Source organism: Cryptomeria japonica, chromosome 5 (assembly GCF_030272615.1).
Source record: "Cryptomeria japonica chromosome 5, Sugi_1.0, whole genome shotgun sequence".
NCBI classification, from domain to species: domain Eukaryota; kingdom Viridiplantae; phylum Streptophyta; class Pinopsida; order Cupressales; family Cupressaceae; genus Cryptomeria; species Cryptomeria japonica.
In genome coordinates, this window is record NC_081409.1 from 742,735,102 (window position 1) to 742,761,334 (window position 26,233).

The following is a 26,233-nucleotide window of genomic DNA, read 5'->3' on the forward strand; positions in this document are numbered from 1 at the left end:
AGAGGCTGATTACCGAGCTGTTGTGCTCGCAAGTCAGGAGATCTTATGGCTTCGACAGTTGATGACCGAGTTTGGTTTTCCTCCAAATAGTCCCACTATTCTTTGGTGTGACAATCAGAGTGTTATTCACATTTCTCGTAACCTAGTGGAGCATCAGCAGACGAAGCACATTGAGCTTCACATGCATTTCATCTGCCAGTTGATTCAGGATGGTTCTCTCATTTTGGAGTACATTCCCACTTTCGAGCAGGTTGCAGACATCTTCAAGAAACCTTTTGCATCGCCGCGCTATCTTCAGTTGCACTATATACTTGGGGTGAAGGAATTTGTCCTTGGGGGGGTCTTTATGAGGCCTTCCTTCCTTCATATTTCTTTCAGCGTGTTCTTTTATCTTTTTTTGGAGAGGAGTTTTTTCCCACTGGGTTTCCTCCTTCTTCTCCATTTCATAGAGATTTCCTTGTATTTGGGTACCTGATCAGGCCTTGTTGTCGGGACCCATCTTTCCTGCTTTCAGTAGTTGTTCTAGGTTTTAGCTTCTCCCTAAGTCTAGCTTAAGGGGGGGTGTTAGAGTAATCGGGTCTTTACTTGATTAATTAAATGGTATTTGTTTAATTAATTAAGTTCCCCTTTATCTCTTTTACAATTAAGCTAACATTAGGTGCATAATAATTAATTATTTTATTAATTTTTATGTGCAAGCCTAGGGTTTTCCCTTTTATTAATTATTTTATTAATTCTATTACACATTTTTGTAAATACAGAGCTCTCATATTCTTGAGCATTTCCTATGTTTAGGTTTTTTCTCTGTTGCTTCCTTGCTTCTCCTTGTAACATGTTTATTCAGCATGCAGAGATCATTTGGGCTCCTATGGTGTTGAATTTATTAACTCTCATAGTCTTCTCCTCCTATGACCTTCCGTATCTCTTTCTCTATACACTTCAATTTGGTCATTTGAAAGCTTTCTTTTGCATTTAGACTTCCGATGACTACTACACCCCATTTACCTCCACAAAGATGCTCCTAATGATTGACAATGTAAGATTTGACTTTAAGAATCTCTCAAAAACACAAATTTGTCTCAACTTGTTTGAAAACCCGTGATTGTTGACAGAAACCAGAATGTGAAGAATGCAGGCCGTTGGAATCCACAAAATGGCCCATAAGGCTCTTTTTTATTTACAGAAATCGGATGTCCGATTTTAATGCATAAGTTTGGGGTCCCAAAAATAATTCCCGTTGTCGCTTTTTTTTAATCTCACCACATTAATGGCAGTGGTAGAAATTGGATATCCAATTTGAGTACTCATATTTTAGAGAGAGAGAGAGAGAGATTAGGGGAGGGGGAGAGGGAGAGAGAGATTAGGGGAAAGGGGGAGAGAGAGAAAGATTAGGGGAGAGGGGGAGAGAGATAGATTAGGGTAGAGAGGGGGGAGAGGGAGGGAGAGAGAGAGAGAGAGAGATGAGAGAGATTAGGGGAGAGGGGGAGAGAGAGAGAGAGGGAGATTAGGGGGAGAGGAAGAGAGAGATATTAGGGGAAAGGAGGAGAGAGAAATATTAGGAGAGAGGGGGAGAGAGGGAGAGAGAGATTAGGGGAGAGGGGTCATATGACCCCTTAGGACACATAACGACCCAATATGGTGTCATAAGGGGTCATATGACACAATATGACCCATAACAACATAATTTGGTGTCGTAAGGAGTCATATGTTGTCTTAAGGGGACATAGGACCCAATATGACTCTGTAAGACACAATATGACCCATAACGACACTGTATAATGTTGTAAAGGTCATATTGTGTCTTAAGGGGTCATATGGTGTCATTAGGGGTCATATGACCCATAACGACACAATATGACCCCTTAGGACATCATAGGACCCATAACGACCCAATATGGTGTCATTAGGGGTCATATGGTATCTTGTGACCCCTTAGGACACCATAAGGGGTCATATGACCCATAATGACACCGTATAGTGTTGTAAAGGGTCATATTGTGTCCTAAGGGGTCATATGGTGTCTTAAGGGGTCATATGACACAATATGACCCCTTATGACACAATTTGGTGTCGTAAGGGTTCATGTAGTGTCCTAAGGGGTCAAAAGACATAATATGACCCCTTACGACACCATAGGATCCATAACAACCCAATATGGTGTCATAAAGGGTCATATGGTATTCCATGACCCCTAACAAGACCATATGGTGTCATAAGGTGTCATATGACCCATAACGACACCGTATAGTGTTGTAAAGAGTCATATTGTGTCCTAAGGGGTCATATGGTGTCCTTGTTGGCAATTTGGAGGAATTGATTATGTGTTGCATTGATGTTTTGTCATTGATGGCAATATCGGTTGTTTTGGTTGTTTATCCGTTTTCGATTGGTTCCGGTAGAGTGGTTGGTTTATGATATTGATCCGGTATGATTCAGTATGCTTTGGTTTGTGGAATTGGTTTGGATTTGTCATTCATGCTATTTAGGTGTGTATCATGATCAATTGGTTCGGGATTTGATGACTCGAGAGCTATCCTTTGTTCTAGTAACCCTTTTGGTCACCGATAAGGGTTTTACCGGCAGATCTTTGTTAAAGATCTTTTGATGCACGTGATAAGTGGTGTTGGTGCGGCTTCTAGATGGCTTTCAGGATGTTGTTTCTTATCTTGTTTGTGTTCCCATTCATCAGTGGTGTTGGATTTGGTTTATGGCAACCTATTTTCGGTCTGATGTTATCTAGGTAATGAACCAATTTATGTAACCTATTGGAGGATGTTCTTGATGCGTTACTAGCGGGATTTAAGGATTGGTTTACATTGTTTTTCGGCCTAAGCCGACTTGGTTGATCATTGGATTCCGGATTTATGTTATGAATTTATTGTATTATCTTCTTGGTGGCCAACCTAATTGTTTAGGCCCTGAGTTGGTATAAATATGATGTAAGATCTCTTTGTAGATCATAGGTCAAGGTTATAGGATGATTTGTGTGTGAATAATGTTGTAATCATATGCAAAAGGTTTGGTCGATCATAGGTGATCAAATTGAGTTTGTAAGAGAGGTTTAAAACCTCCGGTATTGAGCTTCACTAGAATTGTACTCAAGCATAGGAGATGCTATAATTGTAGTTCACTCTTCTTTCCAGATTGTAGTCTAATGTTTATGTAGTCAGTGAGACTCCTTTTTGTGATGAGCAGTGCACTCTAGGCTATTGGCTTCCTGCATGTTCAGGCCCCTCATATTGTAATCACATACTTACCACAGAAGTATTATCTAACTGTGGTTAGGCTTCCCATTATGGTTTTTCCTTTAACGCGTTTTCCACATACAAATCTTGGTGTCATGTGTTATTGATGGATGGTAACTGTTTTGTGATTTATGCTTATGTTTAATTGCTATATCTATTATTCTGGTATTTGGTTTATGCATTCTAGTATTGAGTTTATATGTTTTGATAATAAGGTTTTGAATGCTTAATGTTCTATAATCCAATGACAATTGATTCACCCCCCCCCCCTTTTAGTTGTCCTCTGATTATTTGAGTTGTCTAACAATTGGTATCAGAGCTTGGTCCTCTCTGTAGAAGATTAACCGCTTGAGGAAGATCTTATGGCATCTAGCAATTCAAGTTCATCAAATACATCTGCAACTATTTTTCGGAGAGAAATTCCTAGGCTTGATGGAACAAATTACAGGGTATGGAAGATTTGGATGGAGACTCACCTAAGATGTCTTGGAAAGGAAATTTGGGAGATCACTGAAAATGGTGTTACATCATTTAATCTGACATCTAGCAATCCTCCTCCGGCAGGTCTGGATAAAGAGCTTGAGAATAATTGTAGAGCTAGAGAAGCCCTTTAAGTGCACTTTCTAATCAACAAATAATGGGACTAACTGACAAATCAACTGCAAAATCTATAATGGAAAAATTTGAGACTCTGAATGAAGGTGACCTACTATTAAAATTGTTAAACTTGATGGTTACCGGGTAAGGTATGAAAACCTAAAGATGGAAGAAGATGAAATAATTACTACTTTTATGGAGAGATTTAATGAGATTGTTTTGGGAATTCAATGTTGTGGTGGATCTCTGAGCGAAGATGAAATAGTTTTTAAAGTACTAAGAACTTTTCCACCGGCTTATAAGATGAAGGATGTTGCAATTAATGAGTTGAGAACTATGGCAAACAACTCTGTTAATAGTGATACCTTGGTTGGGAAGTTATCTGCTTTTGAACTTGAGGAATTTGGACCTTCTGGTGTTGTGAAATCTGAACCTTCTTTTCATGCATCTGCATCATCTACCGGCAAGAGTGATTGGAAAGCTTTATATGCGAAGGAACTAGATTATATGAAGAAAGAAGATGAAGAGTTTGAGAAACTTGAAGCCTTATTTGCTAGAAGAGTACCTAAAGGATCGACAGGAAGTAAGTATGAAGGAAAATCATCTTTTAAATGCTTTGCATGTAATAAGATAGGTCATTTTTCATCTAGATGTCTTGAAAGGAATTCAAGATTTGAAGAAAGAGATAGAAGATCTTTTAGGCCTAACCATGATTATCAGAACAATCATAAGTACAGGAAAAACAAAGACAAATCATGCTACTATGTGGATGAGGAAGGTGTGACTGATTCTAATGATGAACCAACACAAGATTCAGCTAGTGGATACGACAATGGAAATGAATGGGTATTTTTGGCTATGAAGGAAGATGATCCAGTACCTGAAGAGAAGGTCCTTGCTACTAAAATTGAAGATAAGGATGAATGGGTAATTCACAGTGGATGTTCACATCAGATGACTGGAGATAAAAGGAAGTTCTTATCTATGCAAGAATTTGATGGCGGTCTGGTTAGATTTGGAGATGACAAACCATCTATGATCAAAGGAAGAGGAACGATATCATTGGATGGTAAGCATAACATTGATAATGTTTATTATGTTGAAGGTTTACGGCATAATCTTGTGAGTGTAGGACAGTTGGTGGATAAGGGATTTTAGTTACAATTCAAGGATGGAAAATGCAAAATTATCAACAAATCTGGATTGGAAATTGCAACCGATACACAGACTAAAGGTAATATATTTCATTTGAACTCCGATGAGAATACATGCTTGATTGCACAAATTGATGAGAGTTGGCTATGGCATAAGAGGTTGTGTCATGTGAATTTTGATTGCATTGTGAAGATCAGTTCTACTAAGGCAGTTAGAGATATACCTAAGATTGTAAAGCCCTATAATCCGGTATGTAAGGAATGTCAAATGGGAAAGCAAGTCAGAATTTCTTTTAAGAGTATACAAAACAAATCTAATGATGTTCTTGATCTTATTCATACTGATTTGTATTGTTCGGCTAGAATCAAAAGTTTTCAGGGTGATAGATATTTCATGATAATCATTGATGACTATTCTAGAATGATGTTGGTTACTTTTCTAAGGGAGAAGTTTGAAGCATTTGCAAAGTTTAAAATCTTTAAAGATAAAGTTGAGATAGAGACAGGATTGAAGATTAAATGTTTAAGGTCAGATCGGGGTGGACAATTCACATCCGGTGAATTTAACAGCTATTGTGAGAAGAATGGGATAAAGAGATAGTTGTCTGCACCTCGGACACCTTAGCAGAATGGAGTTGTGGAAAGGAAGAACAGAACTATCTTGGATGCAGTTAGAACTATGATGATGGAAGCTAATCTGCCTCATATCTATTGGAGAGAAGTTGTAAGCATGGCGGTATACACATTCAACGGAGTTCATATCAAAGGAGACACTGGTAAGACACCTTATGAGTTATGGTTTGGTCATACACCGACAGTTAAGTATTTTAGAATCTTTTGTAGTAAATGCTATATCAAAAGAGATGATTCCATTGGAAAGTTTGATCGTAGATGTGATAAAGGAATATTTCTTGGTTATTTTAATGAAAGAAAATCATATAGATGTTATAACAAAAGATTGCAGAGAATTGTGGAGGGCACAAATGTCAAAGTGGATGAGCAAAATAGAAGTCAAATCAGAACCAATGAGAGAGAATTGGCAATGGAAATGATCATAACTAAACTGGTAGCACCTACACCGAAACAAAATGTTGAACCAGTTACTCCGGAAACATCAAAAAATTCAACAGTAACTGAAGATCGGGATAGAGGATAGAAAATCAGAAGACTCCTAGGTATGTAAGGTTGAATCATTCTGAAGATCAGAGCATTGGAGACAAAAGGAAAGTAGTGATGATAAGAAGAAGGTTGGCAGTTGATGAGGTATGTTTTATTTCTCAAGTTGAACTGGCATCAGTAATTGAAGCTTGTAAAGATGAATATTGGATGAAAGTTATGGAAGAAGAATTAGATCAGATAGAAAAGAATAACACATGGACTTTAGTTCCCCGACCTAAAAATAAGAATGTTATTGGAACTAAATGGGTTTTTAGAAATAAATTGAATGAGGATGGACAAGTTGTCAGGAATAAAGATAGATTGGTTTGTAAAAGATATTCTCAGAAGGAAGGAATTGATTATGGTGAAACCTTTGCACTGGTAGCTAGGATTGAAGTTGTGAGATAATTTCTTGCTTATGTTACTTATAAGAACTACAAGGTTTATCAGATGGATGTTAAGTGTGCATTTCTGAATGGAGATCTTGAAGAGGAAGTTTATATTGAGCAACCTGATGGATTTTCACTTTCAGATGAAAAAACATGGTTTGCAGGTTAAAGAAAGTTTTTAATGGATTGAAAACCCCTAGAGCTTGGTATGAAAGACTAGATAAATATCTTTTGAAGCTTGATTTGTAATGCTTACAGTAATTTATATTAGAAGATCGTTGATGATGACATATTGATTATTGAGGTCTTTGTTGATAATATCATTTTTGGAGGTGAAGATAAGTTGTGTATGGAATTCTCTAACAATATGAAGAATGAATTTGAGATGTCTATGATTGGGGAGATGAGATTTTTCTTAGGTTTGTAAATTACTCAAACTGATAAAGGTATTTTCATCTGTCAAACTAAGTATGCTAGAGAGTTGTTGAAGAAATTTGGTATGAAAATTGTAAACCGATTAGTACTCTGATGGTTACAAGTGAGAAATTGACAAAGAAATTGTTTATCAGATGGATGTTAAGTGTGCATTTCTGAATGGAGATCTTAAAGAGGAAGTTTATATTGAGCAACCTGATGGATTTTCACTTTCAGATGAAAAAACATGGTTTGCAGGTTAAAGAAAGTATTTAATGGATTGAAACAAGCCCCTAGAGCTTGGTATGAAAGACTGGATAAATATCTTTTGAAGCTTGATTTCACTAAAGGTAATGCTTACAGTAATTTATATTAGAAGATCGTTGATGATGACATGTTGATTATTGAGGTCTTTGTTGATAATATCATTTTTGGAGGTGAAGATAAGTTGTGTATGGAATTCTCTAACAATATGAAGAATGAATTTGAGATGTCTATGATTGGGGAGATGAGATTTTTCTTAGGTTTGTAAATTACTCAAACTGATAAAGGTATTTTCATCTGTCAAACTAAGTATGCTAGAGAGTTGTTGAAGAAATTTGGTATGGAAAATTGTAAACCGATTAGTACTCTGATGGTTACAAGTGAGAAATTGACAAAGAATGATGCATCTACACCGGTAAATCCTACTAGGTACAAGTCTATGATTGGAGGTTTGTTATATTTGACTCAAACTAGATCGGATATAATGAATGCAGTTTGTATTGTATCAAGATATCAGAGTGATCCTAGAGAAAATCATGAGAGTGCGGTGAAATGGATTTTTCAGGTATTTGCAGGGAACAACTAAGTATGGTTTGTAGTATCCTAAAATTGATGACTTTACATTATGTGCATATACAGATGCAGATTGGGCTGGAGATGTTGATGACCGAAAGAGCACCTCTGGTGGAGCTTTCTTTCTTGGAAAGAAACGTGTTTCATGGATCAACAAGAAGCAGACATGCACTTCTTTATCTACTGTTGAAGTTGAGTATGTTGATGTTGCTACTAATTGTACACAAGTACTATGGATGAAGCAAATGTTGAAGGATATAAAGGTGGATTGTAATGAACCGGTAGTTATTCATTGTGATAACTTTGTTGCTATTGATATATCAAAGAATCTGGTATTTCATTCTAAGACAAAGCACATATGTATCAACTATAACTTTTTGAAGGAGAAGATGGAAGAAAATGAAGTCAGACTGGTTTATGTGAACACTAAAGAGCAGATTGCAAACATTTTCACTAAACCTTTTCCTAAAGAATCATTTGAGTACTTCAAAGATAGATTGGGGGTTTCTTCCCCTTCGCTAGAGATCTAAGTGATGTTGGTTGGCATCAGTTTGGTATGCATTATTAGAGCTATTATTCATTCCGGATTGATGTGGTGGTGCTACTACTCAGGGGGAGTAGTCAGCTATAAGATTCAGGGGATTTATGATCTTTCTTTGATATTTATGTCAGATCTTTGGCATTGATGTCAAAGGTAGAGAGATATATGTGAAAAACAAATCTTAACAGAATATCAGTCAAAGGGGGAGTTTGGTTCAGAGCTTCATTGCTATATCATTTTGTGGGAGATTGTTGGTTGTCTTCCATTGGGGGAGACTTGTTTGGCATTTCTTGGCACTTGGATGTTTTTCACATCTAGTGTTGCCATCAATGCCAAAGAGGGATATTGTTGGCAATTTGGAGGAATTCATTATGTGTTGCATTGATGTTTTGTCATTGATGGCAACACCAGTTGTTTTGGTTGTTTACCAGATTCTAGTTGGTTCTAGTAGAGTGGTTGGTTTATGATATTGATCTGGTATGCTTTGGTTTGTGGAATTGGTTTGGATCTCTCATTCATGCTATTCAGATGTGTATCATGATCAGTTGGTTTGGGATTTGATGACTCAGGAGCTATCATTTGTTCTAGTAAGTCTTTTGGTCACTGGTAAGGGTTTTATCGGCAAAGCTCTGTTGAAGATATTTTGATGCACGTGATAAGTGGTGTTGGTGCGGCTTCTAGATGGCTTTCAGGATGTTGTTGGTTATCTTGTTCGTGTTCCAATTCATTGGTGGCATTGGATTTGGTTTATGGAGACCTATTTTTGGTCTGGTGTTATCTAAGTTATGGATCGGTTTATGTAACATGTTGGAGGATGTTCCTGATGCGTTACTGGTGGGATTTAAGGATTGGTTTACATTGTTTTTGGCCTAAGATGACTTGGTTGATCATTGTATTGTGGGTTTATGTTATGAATTTATTGTATTATCTTTTTGGTGGCCGACCTAATTGTTTAGGCCTCGGGTTGGTATAAATATGATGTAAGATCTCTTTGTAGATCATAGGTAAAGATTATGGGATGATTTGTGTGTGAATAATGTTGTAATCATATGTCAAAGGTTTGTTCGATCATAGGTGATCGAATTGGTTTTGTAAGAGAGGTTTAAGGCATCTAGTATTGAGCTTAACAGGAACTGTACTCAAGCATAGGAGATGTTATACTTGCAATTCACTCTTCTTTCCAAATTGTAGTCTGATTTTTATGTAGCCAGTGAAGCTCCTTTTTGTGATGAGCAGTGCGCTCTAGGTTGATGGCCTTCCTGGATGTACAAGCCCCTCATATTGTAATCACATACTTACTACAAAAGTATTATCTTATTGTGGGTAGGCTTCCCACCATGGTTTTTCCCTTTACCAGGTTTTCCACATACAAATCTTGGTGTCTTGTGTTATGGATGGATGGTAATTGTTCTGTGATTTATGTTTATGTTTAATTGCTATATTTGTTATTTCGGTATTTGGTTAATGCATTTCGGTATTGAGTTTATGTGTTTTCGTAATAAGGTTTTGAATGTTTAAATTTTTGTAATCCGCTGACAACTGATTCACCCCCCCTCTCAGTTGTCCTTTGATTATTTGAGTTGTCTAACAGTCCTAAGGGGTCATAGGACACAATATGACCCCTTAGGACACCATAGGACTCATAACGATCCAATATGGTGTCATAAGGGGTCATATGTTGTTCTTAGGGGGTCATATGGTATCCCATGACCCCTTAGGACACCATATGACCCCTAACAACACCATATGGTGTCATAAGGGGTCATACGACCCATAACGACACCGTATAGTGTCATAAAGGGTCATATTATGTCCTAAGGGGTCATATGACACAATATGATCCCTTAGGACACAATATGACCCATAACGACACAATTTGGTGTCCTAAGGGGTCATAGGACATAATATGACCCCTTAGGACACCATAGGACCCATAAAAATCCAATGTGGTATCATAAAGGGTCATATGATATCCCATGACACCTTAGGACACCATATGACCCCTAATGACACCATATGGTGTCCTAATGGGTCATAGTGTGTCATAAGGTGGCAAGATGAACCATTATTACAATATAAAAAGCATTGCCAATACTACTTACAAAAATTTGACACCTAAGGGGTCATAGGACACAATATGACTCTGTCCCCCTCTCTCTCTATCTCTCTCTCTCTCCCTTCCCCATCCCTCTCCCTCCCCCCTGTCCCTCCCTCTCCCCCAATCTCTCTCTCTCCCTTCCCCCTCTCTCCCTCTCTCTCTCCCTCTCCCTCTCTCTCTTCTCTCCCTCTCCCCTAATCTCTCTCCCTACTTCCCCCCTCTCTCTCTCTCTCTCTCTCTCTCTCTCTCTCTTCCCCCCTCTCCCTCCCTCTCCCCTAATCTCTCTCCCTACTTTCCCCCCCCCTCTTTCTCTCTCTCTCTCCCCTAATCTCTTTATCTCTCTCTCCCCCACTCCCCCCTCTCCCTCTCCCTAATATCATATACTAATATATTTATAAATTAATATGTTGTATATTAATAAACGACAGATTAATTATGTGCAAATTTAGCTATTGAATTTACTTATTAAAATCAAATATCCAATTTCTATTGTACAAATTTTAAATTTGAAATTTTGGCTAGGGTTTGCTTTGGGATTTGGCTTGGAAGTGACAAGCCTAGAAAGTCAACTGAAAAAACGTGTTTTTCAGTATTCCTTGATTTTCCAAACTTTACACTGGTGACTAACGATTTTTTTATAGCCAAAATTGATAAAATGAAAACGGATTTTTAAGGACGTTCTCAGATTTCTAACAATATAAGGCTTGTCTTATTTTGACTTTAATAAATAATTATTATTTATTTTCTAATTGAATTCCGACAAAAGTCTTGATGATAGACTAATTGAAAAACACTCATAACTTTCAAACGGTATAACATTTTTTGAATCCGAAACATGCGTCACATCCTATGCTTCGTCTACTATAGGGAAAAAAAAATAGAATTTCATAAGGTTTTGACCAAGTTAAGGTGGTCAGACGTAGGAGTTTCTGAATTTCTAAAAAGTTGTAGTAAAAAAATCATAAATAAATATTTACTTTATAAAAAATTATAAAAAAATATGTGTCACATCCGGACATGAGTCTAATACTTATATTATAAATCTAATAAAAAAATATTATTATTTGATTGTGATTAGGGTGGTTAGACATATGCCTACTTCTTATCTTTAACCTGAAATTTTAGTACCACTGCATTAAAATTTAAAATTTTCATCAAATAGGATTTTTTTTCCAAAAAACAACTAGTAGCTTAGAAAGTACATTAAATTTTCTATAGATTCTCTTCTTTTATATTTTAAAAATAATGTTCATAACTTATTCAAATTTTCATGTCAAGTTGCATAACTCTGATTTTCTGAAATTTCACTGCCACTTAAAGGCCTGTTTTGGCACACTATGATCCTACACATACCCTAATATTTGATCTGGTAGAAGTCAGGTATAACAATCCTCCAATCATTGATCTATACTTTCTTGCATCAGTCTTAGGAGATTTATCATTATTAGTCAACTTGCATTTGATAGTCATAGGAGTACATACCGGTTTGGAAATCACCAATTCAAACTTCTTCAATACCTCTCTAACATACTTTGACTGAGAAATGAAAACACATTTAGTATTTTAATTCACTTGCAATCGAAGAAAAAAATTTAACTCACCAATCATAGACATTTCAAATTTCTTTTGCATCTCACTAGCCATTTTTTTGCACATGTCATCATTTCCTCCAAAAATTATGTCATCCACATATACAACAACAATTAGGATCTTACTTGATTCAACTTTGAATTAAGTATTGTTGTTAGCAAACCTTTTTTAAAAACCTTGATTCAGTAAATACTTGTCTAACCTTCCATACCAAGCTCTAGGAGCTTGCTTCAACCCATACAACGTTTTTTTCAATCTGAAAACAATATTCAAATCATCTGATAACTTGAATCCTTCTGGTTTCTCAATGTAAATCTCTTCCTTTAGCTCTCCATTCAGAATGTTGACTTCACGTCCATTTGATAGACTTTGAAATCTATATTATGTTGCAAAAGCCAAAAACATCCTAATAGCCTCAGTTCTAGCAATAGGAGCGTCTGTCTCTTCAAAATCAATTCCTTCAACCTGAGTGTACCCCTTCCATGCCAATCTTTCTTTATTTCTCGCAACTCGCCCATCTTAATCTAGCTTATTCCAGAACACCCATTTTGTTCAAATAACATTTTTAGATCTGCCAATCTAGGGACTAGTTCCCAAGTCTATTTTTTCTCAATTTGATTCAACTCTTCCTCTATGGCCTTCATCCAATTATGATCTTTACTGGCTTCTTCAACAGTCTTAGGTTTAGCTTCAAAAAGTTAACATAAAATAACTTGTTCTTCAACATCTTTGCTTCTTGTAATAACTCCTTTGTTCTTGTCTCCTATAATTTTATTCTCAAAATGATTTTTCGGCACATACTTTGGGGATTTTTATGCACTCGTTGGAGCAATTTGAGTTTCCTTTTGCTTGTCTTCATCTCTATTCTTCTCTTCTATACTTTCAGACTCATCAAATTCATATCTTGCTTGAATACCAGATTCTTTGGAAATGATTTCATCAACCTTCACATTTGCACTTTCAATGATTTTATTTAGCCTCTTGTTGTAACATCTATAAGTCTTTCTCTTCGTAGAATAACCCAAAAATATACCTTCATTAGCTTTCACTAATACATTTGATCTAGATTTCCGACGGAGGTTTCCGATGGAGAAGGTATATTGTGACCAGATTTGATTCTTTTTTTTAAATGCCCAAATTCGTCGGAATTCCGACGGTAATTTGACATTTGGTTTCGATGAAGAAGGCATTAGCAATGAAATTTGTGTTTTTTTTCAAAAAAGTGCTTGCTTTTGTCGGAATTCCAACGACAACGAGCATTACTTTAAAAAAAAAAAAAAAAAAAGAGGGAAAGTCATTTGTGCATTGCAATCCCGCGTAGGCGTCCGTGTCGACTTCAACCCCCAACAAGATCAAACCTGCATCCAAGGCATTTGTGCATTGCAATCCCGCACAGGAGGTAGATTCTTCACCTTAATTTCATGTTGCAAAAAATTACAGCATTCAAGAGATTCTACAACTTTTGCTTTTATACATGCTAGTTATGTCTGCATTCTTGTGGGATATTGACCAATTGTGGAAGAAACTCTTGGAGTATGAGAGATTCCTTTTTTATGCAAAAAAAAGTTAGGAAATGAGACATGTGGTGGTTAATTGCCCAAGTTTTAGATGCAAATTGGTCAATCTCGTATATATTCATATTGATTCTCCAATCTCAGGCTGGATGGCTCCTGGTCAAAGGTGTGGTTCCCTGAATGTGTAATCCATATAGGAATCCACTCCTCATAAAACCATAGAACTGTGATTGAGGAGTGAGCATTCAAGTTTGTTGGAGCAATCCCTTCCTCCTGTATACGTGTTGATTGATCACTATTGTACGAGCTAATATATAGGGCAGTGTCTGCCTCTGGCTGCTGAATCGATGGAGATCAAACCAATGCACAAGAAAACAACAGGAATGAATATTATTCAATTGCAACCTTCATTCAGTGTTGTTCGGGCAAGCCTTTCTTTCTCTTGCTAGCCAGCCTAACACACTCGGCCCGGAAGCCCTAGGGAGATACAATTGTGTTCGGTCAATCCCAACCTAGAGGGGGTGGACTAAAAATCTCCAACCACACAACTTATCACTTTGTAATTAACATACAGCATAAAGCTAGTCTATATGACCCCCAAACCATTTTCTTACTGTCTTGGGTTACCCTAGTTTAGGGTATTGGCAACTATCTCTCCTTTTGCATAGTTTTAGGTGGCATACAAAGTCATTTCCTTCTTTGGCTTCCTTGTGGCCTCAACCTCAACGATCATCTTTTGCAAACTTACTTTCTTCAATACTCTCTTCTTTATCCTTTCAAAGTTGAATTGTAGCCACTTAGGAACATCTAGATTCTCATCACTTTGGATGGATGTGTTCATGGTAGTTACAACCTACTTTGGCCTTTGTTCTTCATCTTGTTGCTTGTGCACCTAAGTTTAAAATTTTGGAGGAGTCATCTTGGGGGTGGGGGCCTAGATAGATCCTCTTTTTCTTGTTCTTCGTGCTTCTTTGACTCCATATTCTAACTTCCTTCTGACTTATATTTCATTTTCATGAGTCAACTTATAGTTCTTAATTCAGTTACAGGCTAATATCTTTTGTGTTGATTGTACCTCTTAGTTTGATAAGGTTTTGGGTGGATTTTAATCTCTAATTTTGAGGAAAAGGTTTCTGTAAGATTTTTCCAAGATCAAGGGCACAATGAAAAGTATAAAAGAGAGACAAAAGAATGACAAGAACAAACTGTATTCTCATCAATATACAAATGATCAACTAGATTAACCAATACAATGAATATGAGTCTGCTTATATAAGCAAGGCCATATGGATGTACGAGCACACAATCATGACATGTGGCTCAATGAGAAACAAGGGTAGGTAGGAGAAATAATATAATATTCCACAAGAGGTGGATGACCCACCAAATGTGGAATGTAACAACAAAATAAGACCACAAAAGGTGGAATTTCTCCTACAAGATATATCCCTATGTGCACACTTCCCTGAGTGTCTCAAATCCAAAAGTTAACTTAAGTAAAGTGTAATAATATCCATAATGAATATTTATTTACACCAACAGTTTCACTATAAATGTAATTTCAAAATTCATTTTGAGGGTCTAAGAATTGATTATTGAAGGTCTAAGTTTAGTAACACTACTTAGTTTGTTTTCTTTCAAAAGACATTTAGCAATAGGCTGTAGATTCAATACTTGTGCTTTGCTAGTATATTTTGAAGAATTAATGGAAATGAAGTTAATAGTTTGCAATGGTATTGGTAGTCTTTTTTGATTGCTTGGTATTCTTCTATTTCTTTCATTTTCCTTAGTCCTGAATTAATATTTACATCTATGAAACATATTCTTTGTTATAATCAATTTGTGCATCTTTCGTGGTGATTGAGGTTAATAAGGAACATGTGAATGAATAGTAGTAGTTGTTCTAGAGCTTTTCTTGGTCTCATTTTCATGTTAGAATTGGCAATTTTTGCATGATAAATTATTTACATACAAGGTTATTTCTATATTTTGTTGATAATGTGGGTTTAGGTAATATTGATGATTCATTTTCTTGTAGCCTTGTTCTATCTTTTGCAATTTACTTTAACCTTTTAGCTTAGGCAGATTGAGAAATCGACATTTCAACTTGATTAGTGGCATTTTTCCCTTGAACAACTTGATTCGGAAATGATAAATTCTAAAGGTAAGCTAACTTAACTCAAGGGATTGAGATGGTGTCCTACCATGAAAGATGATAGTTCTAAGCAAAAGACTACCTAGTGATATGAAAGTTGATGCAAGATAGTAAGGACAACAAGGAAATTTATTTTGAACTTTTACAAGATTAAATCTTTGGGTGGAAGTTTGAATGGATTGATAGAGAAAAGGCATGGTGATGCAGAGAATCCAATAAACTCAACCAACTAGGGAGATATTTCTCCCAACTCACCTATTCAATTAGGTGTCAACCCCTCACTTACTCACAAGACCCCTCACAAGGCCACAAGTTACTCAAAAGGATTCAATACCCCAAAAAACACCCATATTCACCAACCCTCACCCAACCATTGAATCACACTCAAATAGGACAAATAAACATGTCGAAGTCACAATCCAACTCTCCAACATTCAATCACCACCAACACCCTCAACCCTTATTCACACAAATCCTCCTTCAACTGGGTCTTCTAATCCCCCTGGTACTCAACTCACAAAATGTATTAGATATCCAAAAACCAATGTACTTTCAGACACTCTTACAAGAACCACTCAACATATACCACCATGGGTCTTTACCCTCCCAACCACCCAAAGGTCAAAGGAAGATTCACTGCTGCAACACTCACTTTTTGTGATAAGTCTCAAGCACTTAGGATAGTCACTCCTTCCATGGCCATTCTTCTTCACAACACTCTCTAACATTAATTATGATGATAATGTACCTCCTTAAACCTTCCACCAACACAAAACTTAATACCAAACTCCTTCCCAATCTCTCTAATGAACTAACTCAACTCACTGTCAAATTGTGATAGTCAATGCAAGGTTTAGGACAGTCATATACCCTCATGGATTAATGGGATTTTTTGGTTACCAAATACTTGGATATGTTTATAACTCCCTCACAAATTCACCAATCCCTTAACAAGACCATTCAAGGACCCTTGAGTCAATTACACCATCCAAACTACATGCATACACTGTGTTCTCAGATAAAGACACAAAAATCAACACCTTCCACATATTTGCACGTGCCAAAATGCTCATGAGACTCTGCAATGATTAAGAAAACAAAATACATGATTTTATGGGTCATCCCATGCCTTGAAATGGATTTATCAACATGGAAATGAACCCTAATGCATTTTAGTTTGCCTCGGGTTACCCTAGACTAGGTTTTTGACGATTTTCACCAATTTGGCTATAACTTTTGCAATACAGAACGAAACAAGATGAAACCAAAGGGAGATTGAAGAGTATTGGCCCCTATAACAAACTCAACAGATTTTTAAAGCAAAATAACATGATAAGGAATGCCAAACTCCAATATAGCAGTTTGCAATGTTAAAGAACTCAGAAATTGCAGGGTAAAACTGAGATATTCATTAATTGTGCTTAGTTACAATGATCAACCGACCCTTGGTCATGGAGAGTGCCTTATTAAACAACTCCAAATCCTCCCTCAATGGTTAGAACCACCTTTTAAACTTGTCTCAACAAAATAACACCTAATTGCTCATAAAATGCACAAAACGTTGCTTTAACAATATTGAAAATATTAGCAACTTTGTCAAAAATTGTTCCTAGACTCAACCCAAGACCACTATGACTCAAAAATGATAGAAATAGGTTCAAATAGGTCTATAAGACCTTTACATATCATTAAACATAACATTTGACCACCCATTAAGATATAGTTGCAACATAGTGACAATTTTGACAATATTGATCATCATGACCCCCACTAGGACTCAATACACCATCTAATGGTCTTAATGACATTTATTACATGAAATATGGTCTTCTAAGACCTTATTCATAACCAAACTCAAAAACCTTGACCTATTACTAAATTTTCTTCATGGTGGCCATCTTGTGCTAGGTGCTTTTGCCCAAAAGGATGATATGATACGGTGGAGAGAAATATGAGGTGGGAGTGGTAGGAAATGTTAAGGGTAGCTGCTACGTGGAGAAAGAGGAGGGAATGGGATGTGTGGGGAAAGGGGGACATAAGGGATATAAATGATGGAAGAAGGAGATACATGGGGGGGAAAGAGGTTTAGGATGTGGGACGTAGAAGTGGTTGGAGTTAGAATATGATGGGGAATAAAGTGGAGTGGGAGGTATAAGGGGGTAATGAAAGGGTAAAGGGGATGTAGGTTATAATGGGAGTTATAAAGGGGCAAGGAAAAAGGGTAAGGGGGTAGGGTGGTAGGTTAGGATAGGGATAGGATATGGGTAGGTGATAAGATAGAAAGAGTAGGTTAATAGGTGTGTGGTAGAGGTAAGCTTAGGGAAATAAAGGATGTAATACTTACGGGGTGTGGGTTAGGATAGGTGATTTTAGGGGAATAAAGGGGTAAAGGGGTAGGTATTGCGGAGGGGAGTGTGAGATATAAGGTATAAGGGGAAGGGAGATGCTAGGATAGAATAGGGGTATGGGTAAGGTGGAAAGGAAGTTAGTGGAGGGAGGTGAGGGTGTAAGATGGAAGGGTAGGTTTAAGTTAAGATGTGAAGGAGGTTAAGGCATGGGGTATGAAAGGTGGATAAAGGATGGAGGATAGGAAGGTAGGTGAGTTAGAAGGTATGGTAAATGGAAGTGAAGAGTGTTAGGGGAGGTGGAAATGGGAGGAAATCGAAATGGGAGTGATTGGGTTTGGGCACCCACTAACAAGATCGACAGAAGTGGAAGGGATTATGCCTTGGCTGGGAAAAGGGAATGTTAAACCTCACTTAATTTCAAAGAGAAAGACTTGGCCAGCTCCTGAGCAACCATGAACAAAAGGTTAACAACAAAGACTCGACAACAACCAACTAAGCTAAGACAACTAAACTAGAAAGCGAAAAAGTGGGGGTCCCCATTTGTAATGGGGCGATGTGTGAATACATCACAACAAGATGTCACTCTTTCCACTTACCTTTTTTTTTGTGAATATGCATAACACTATTTTGGAAATGATAATATAGATCCTCATCCATTAAAAAATAATTATAATGGTAAAATTAATAGACCTGTTGTAGGGTCCTCCAAACCTAGAGTAAGGAGTTTGAAGTGTAGATACATTGATTTGGTCGTGTGGCCATCAATGAGTGTTAAATGGTTTTGGTTAAATTTGCATAATTTCTATGTTCAAGTAATTTAATTTGGTATATTATACTGAAACGTGATTTCAACTTCTATATAACTAGTTCTATAGCCTAATTTTTTTGCCTGTGAAGAAAGACCATGTCAAACAATATCAGCGAACAACAAAATAAGGAGACAATTTCTAGATTGTGGTCTAACTTGAAAATAAAAGGTGATGGAAAATGTTATTGTCCCTGCAAAATTTGTAAGGGGTTAAAGACTAGAAGACTTATAATCAAAACAACTAAGAAATATTGTAGGTTACATAGTCACATTGAAGGTGGACATGATTATCATCCATTGGTAAGTTTTTCATTATATCATTTTAACAATTTATATACATAAGTAATCACTTGATGATGAGATCATGGTCATGGTTTATTTATGTTTATCAATTTTATATAGGTCAAGCACCCCAAAGCACATGATATGGATCAACACAACCCAAAGAATATTGTTTTCGAAGTGGAGGAACATGGAGGTCTGAATATCGAAGCTAAAGATAATGATCCCATGGAAGATGATGATCATGAGCCACAAAACACAATTGAAGATGATCGTACAAATACATTGACCCATGACACATTTAGTACTCGCACAGCTGATCGTGATGATGAAGATGACCTTGATGTTGTTCATGATCTCCCTCTACTTGTGAAGGCATATGAGGCCCTTTACGAAGGCTCCCAAACAACTCTTCTCTTCGTTGTATTGTTGTTGGTGAACTTGAAGGTTATGAATGGTTTATCCAACATAAAAATCTCACGTATGTTAAGGTATGTCATATATGTCATAATAAATGGTGAATCATGTTGTACCATTAATATTCTTTATATTAACAAATTATATTTTTTTGTTGTAGATTGATAAGTGAGTTTTTGTTACCACCATCAAATATTCTACCTCGCTCATACTGAGAATTATCTGTCATTATGAAAGATATTGGAATGGAGTATCAAGCAATAGATGTTTGTCCCAATGATCATATTATATATCACAAACAACATGAATTTTGAACGGAATGCCCTGAATGTCATATCAGTAGATATCGAACAGATCAAATAACAAAAAGGGTTCCTCACAAGGTTCTTCGCTATATTTCCATTATTCTGTGTATGCAACGATTATTCAAGTGCACTAGCTTGGCACAATTTATGGATTACCATGCATGCAATAGAAGTCAAGATAACATTATTCGAATGCCTACAAATGGTTCAGCATTTATGGACATAGAGGAAAAGTGGCCACACTTTAAAGAAGAACCTTGTAATCTCAGGCTTTCATTGGCAACGGATGATGTCAATCCATTTGGAGAGATGAGATTTGTTTACTCAGTGTGGCCTGTTTTTGTTATCAACGATAACATTCCTCCATGGATGTCAATAAAGAGGGAGCACATAATGTTGGCAATGATTGTTCCAGGTATTTTATCATTTAAATATAGTCGTCTACATTTAATTATAAATATTGCAGTAAAATGGTCATAATAATTATGTAATGTTTTTGTTCATTCGATTAGGTAAATAGCAAGTTAAAGATATGAATGTATATATCGAGCTTCTTATTGACAATTTGTTGGAATTATGGAATGGTGTCACTGTGTATGACATCTCTAGAACAATAGGACAAAGACAATTTCAATTCCATGCGATGCTTGTATGGACAATACATGATGTCCCAGGTCTAACACATTTTTGTGGTATGTTATAGTATTCAAGTTGAGCATGATAATTATAATTCAAAAAATTAACATATTTAATCCAATTATACATTATATTGTAGGTCTTCAAACAAAGGGAAAATTTGCATGTCCAGTTTGTGGTCCAAAGATGAAATCTCGTCATTCAAAAAGTTTAGGAAAGCAAGTGTTTGATGATTATAGGCACTTTATCCACAAAAATCATAAGTATCGAAATACTGAAAAACATATTTTCAATGGGAAAGAAGAGAATACGTCAAAGCCACGAAGAATGACACCTCACCTCTGGAAGTTGGAATATAATAGAATTAATCGTCAAGGTAATGTCATTCCATCTAATGGTTTATGTCATAAAACGTATTTTCTATTGTGTTTTGTTTACTGATAATGTGATTGATGATCATGAAGGTTGTCAAGGCATAAATGACCACCTTCCGAAGGGACTAAAAAGTTATCCCCGACAATTTAGTAGGTTGCCCTACTATGAGTAGTTACAAATTGTGCATTTGTTTGATACTATGCATTTTGGAAAGAATATAACAGAGACATTATGGAAAATATTGGATGGAAGGCGTGACAAAGAAAAAATTATCAAAATTTGTAGTGACATTCAGGATTCCAATCATGCAATGATAAATGTCATTCAATCAAATCGCCATGGAGACCATATTAAGATAAGTGAGCTTCCTTGGTTATTAATAGACCAGCAAAGCAATGCTATAAAAGAAGTCATACAAAAAATTTGATTTCCCACAAGATTTGCTGCAAACATAAACAATCTCATATCAAAGAAAAGTGAATTTGAGCCAGGGATGAAAACACATGATTGGCATACCTTCATTAAGGTAATCATGTTCTTGTGTTTTAACTATATATTTGTATACTGTGCATGTACTTTTCTTTGTATTATGTTAGAAAAAAAGTGAAAAGATAATTTTATAATTGTTGCAGTACGTTCTACCTCTATCTCTCCCAAATGACTTCGACAATAATGTCAAGCAATCATATGTGATCTTGGAAAATACATGAGGTAAGTAGTGATATTTGTTCAATTTGTTGCATAGATATTATATTTGCGATTTGTTTTACTTGTTATGTAATATATTTTTTTGCGTCTTGAATATCTTGTAGGTGGTTGTCATGTAAAGAAATTCATAAAGAAGATATAAAATATTGAAAGAGAAAAATTCCTCATCTAATGTGTGAAATGCAAAAGTGTCTACCTTCAGCTTTTTTCAATGCACAAGAACACTACCTCATACACCAAGTTGAGGAGATTGAATTGTGTGGACCTGTACACACTAGGTCAATGTGGATGGTTGAGAGCCGCTTGAAATTTTTTAAGGTTTTGGTTCGACAAAGAGTACATCCTGAGGGTTATATGGTGGATGGATATATGGTATACCAGACTATGGTGTACATTTATGAATTTCTTCCTAAGTTTACAGCGAAGATCCACGTGGATCGCATTTGGGATCCCAACCCCATTAACAAATTCAAAGGGGAGTACTTGACGGGGAAAGGTAGATTGAGGAAAGTGAGAGGTAATTATAAGATGTTATTGTAATTAATTAATTCTTAATCTTCAAAATAAATCGGTTGTAAGACGTCTATTTATTTTTTGTACAGTTGGTCGAGAGTGGGATGCACTACATTTGTATATTGCAAACAATCTTGATTGGATGACGGTATGGATTGAACGTTGTCAACATTCTGGTCGCACATTAACATGGGAAGGTGTGGCTTCATTGGTTAAAGAACCTCATCGTAATGGAGATTCCAATGTTACACAAAGGGAAATTGATTTAGCAAATGGTTTAAGAGATAAACAAGTACGTATAAATTTATTAATCACCCATATGTTTATCAACTCGAGATGCAATAATTTTTACATGTTTGACATAGCGCAGGTCAAACACCACAACGCTATGTGTTGCAATGGTCATAAATTTCGCATCAAAAAGTTGGATGACACAAAGAAAACTTGTGATTCTAGCATCACTGCAGTCTTTGAGGTGACAAATATTTTATCGAGAAATGACATACATCATCAAGAGTCTCAAAATCGATACTATGGCATTTTGGATGATATACTTGAGTGCTACTTTAATTCTTTCAAATTAGTTTTGTTCGTCTTCAAATGGTACATGCTACGATTGAATAAAAATGATCTTGATAGAACTATTATTGAACATGATAATGGGTTTACAATGGTTAATACAAGGTCATTTGAACCAATTGGGGATGAGTCTTATGTTCTTCCAAGCCAATGTGAGCAGGTATTTTACTCAAAGGTTCCACATAAACCGGGTTGGTCATTTATTGTTAGACATGATCCAAGAGGGAGGCTGATAAAGTATAATGTGATGGAAGAAGAAGATATCAAAGAAGTAGATGATGATCACGATCGACAATTTCTCGATGATGATGAAGAAGAAGAAGAAGTTGATGATGATGATGTTGATGGTGGTGGTGGTGGTGGTGGTGATGGTGATGGTGATGGTGATGGTGATGGTGATGACGATGATGAAGACGATGATGGCGGTGGTGGTGGTGATGATCATGATCATGATCATGAATGAAATGTATGAGGTATGTGATTAGTATATTATCTATTTAATATTGATTTCTTGATAGAATTTTTTTTTGACTTATATGGTTACATAATTAATTCATTATGTTTTGAATTCTAATGCCATTACATAATTAATTCATGGTGCACCTTTTAATTTTTTTAATTCATGTTCCATGACCTCTAGCAGGTCCTTATAGTAGAACTATACCACCCCAAGGAGATGGAGATAGGGAGAGTGACTATTTATGTGACATTTTTTTAACTTTGTGCTTATTTATGGAATTTGGATAGCTATGTGATGGATGTTGATTTAAAATACATATGTGATGGATTACATGTTTATGATGATACATGTGACATTTTTTGATGTTTATGATGATACATGTGACATTTTTTGATGTTTATGATGATACATGTGACATTTTTTGAACTTTTTGTTAATTTATAGAATGTGGATTGTTTATTACCTATGTGATGGATGGTGATTTATGATACATATGTGATGGATTACATGTTTATGATGACACATATGTGATTCTAATTATGATGTTTAATTACATATATGATGATACATCATGTGATGCTTATGATATGTATGTATTTATTGTTTATCAACTTACAAATGTAATGCTTATGATGCTCAATTGATGGTGTTGATTTCATGTATAGTCCATGTATGATGTTGTCACCTTTGGTGGGAACAAGTCATTGACTACAGACATCGTCAACCATTTAGTTGAGGATCATGCATAGTCTACATAAAGTAAAGGTAAGAAATTAAAAAATTTACAATGATATGATGACAACATCTTTTTTAATTTAATGTTTTTTTTGTCTACAAAGTTCACATTGTTCATGTTGTGTACTATGTAATTTTTAGCTAACATAAGATAATTGAATTAAATGTGCAGGAACCTAAACCCCTTTGAGGAGGATCATGCACAGTCTCATGGATCGACAAGTATAACTACTCAATACACCCTATAGAAACAGTTTATTTTTAAAAAATTACTTGGAAAACAAACTTCCTCAGTTTTTCAAACCTCGACATTAGCAGCAAATCTAATATAGTTATCAATACTTGAGGCCCCAGTTGGAATTATTCAAATTTTAATCCCAACATCAACTTTAGGGCCGACTTCTTCATCAACATTACCCTCATTTGCAAAATATCTCTCTCATTACCAACTAACTCTCTCATTTGACGGAGTGCGGGTACCACCAAATAGGTATTTATCAGATGTGTCTTCCTCGATTGAGGGAAATGCAGGAATAGAAAATGAAAGTGAGACATGTAGTAGGTATACAATAGGGAGATCAACTAGAGGTCAAAAGATTAGAAGAAAATTCAATAAATGTATGAAATTTTTCCTTGCTCAAGGGGGGTCATGTTCTTATGATGATGAGACCAAAGGCAACATTGAGGTGTCATTGAGGTACAAACATCTCCAAAAACAATGGGTGCCCAAGGAAGTTCCTCCAATAAACACCGATTTTTGTGTTTAACGATAAGATATATTGCATAGCACCTTCGTCATTGCATGGTTTCGGCATATTTTCCATGGACGGCATAAAGGTTTGTTACAACAAAGTTGCTTAACTGATGGAGTTTGTTGGACTTTGTTACAATTACAATAATTGGATGCAGATTGTTTGATATAAAAAAAGTATGCATAGGTATGCACTGTCAGCAAATTATATACAATAGAAAGATAATGATCAAAGTAAACAAGTGGCTGTATACATTGATGGAAGGCCAAAAGCAATAGGGAATATTGCAGGTTTTATAAATAGTACGCGACCTGGCTCAACTAATAAACAACCCAATTGCATATTTAAGGTGCATGAGGGAAATCATGTATTTGTATGTGCGATAAAATCAATAAGTGAATGGAAAGAGCTTCTAATCGATTACAGTTTGAATCGTATAGATACAAACAAAGTTACCATCATGGGGGTAGTACGTACTATATACCATTTTATTATGAAGTTTTTTTTGCTAAGTCTATTGGTTTAATTTCGCTAACATTTTATATTTTTTCTTTGTCACAGGGCGACATGGATCCATCACATAGTGCAGACAAGGATGTAGCTCGCGACACTTCTACCGAGCAGGTAGACTTCATTGTAATTGTACAAATTAGATAGAAGCAAATTGTTACATTATTATGTTATTTTTTTGAGTGTTTTAGACTAATTTGTAATTGTTAATGATATTCTTGACACAGACAAATGTTTGGGGAAAGGGAAAGGGAGCTACAATACTTGAGCACCTCTCTAGGGATGTGGACTCAACAAGATTAAGCGATGATGACCCTGGAAATTTCACAAACCCTATGGAATTGATAAAAAAAGCCTCTTAGAAAAATTAGTAGAGATATTGTTGTTTTGGCATCTGTGTATCCTCAGATTGATGAGATACGAAAGAGGGTGCAAGTATTGATTCGAACATAAAAAAAATTGCAAGTAAGCAGTAATGAAAGCTTTAATTATAACAAAAGTTCAATAATGGTTTATATTTTATTCTTTTTTATGTCATTAACTAAAATATGTACGTGTTGTTTTAACAACAATTTATGTGCCCTCATGAAACTGGTGGCCGTGATCAGGGTGTTGCAAGTACTTCAGGTGATGATGATTTTCTTGGCTTATCACTTTGAGTACCCAAAATGCATCATACTTGATACTATCAATGTTCATAATACAGGTTCATCCTTGTTTACAATTCTTGCATTTTTCATATATTTAATGTTTGATATATTTAATGTATTATTCTTCAGGTGTTGTCAATGTTCCTATGCAAATGTCGTCGGCGCTTCATCAGAGGTTAGCCCCACCTGTATTACCGACTGCAATGTTCTCAACATGTAGCATGCAAACATCCTCTACTGCACGTCATACTGGCCCACCCACTGTTGGTAGATCTCTTTTTTGCTCCATCTTTTGTTGTGTTTATTTCCCTTCAAGCGTTCTTTCTTAGGGACATTTCATAGTGGATTCATTTTCTGCAGCAGGAGATGCACATGAGGATGTGCCAGAGGCGACTACTACTGATAATATACCATCATTTCCTGGATCTTCTCGTATTTGTAGTACGGGAACCTTGCAGGCCAC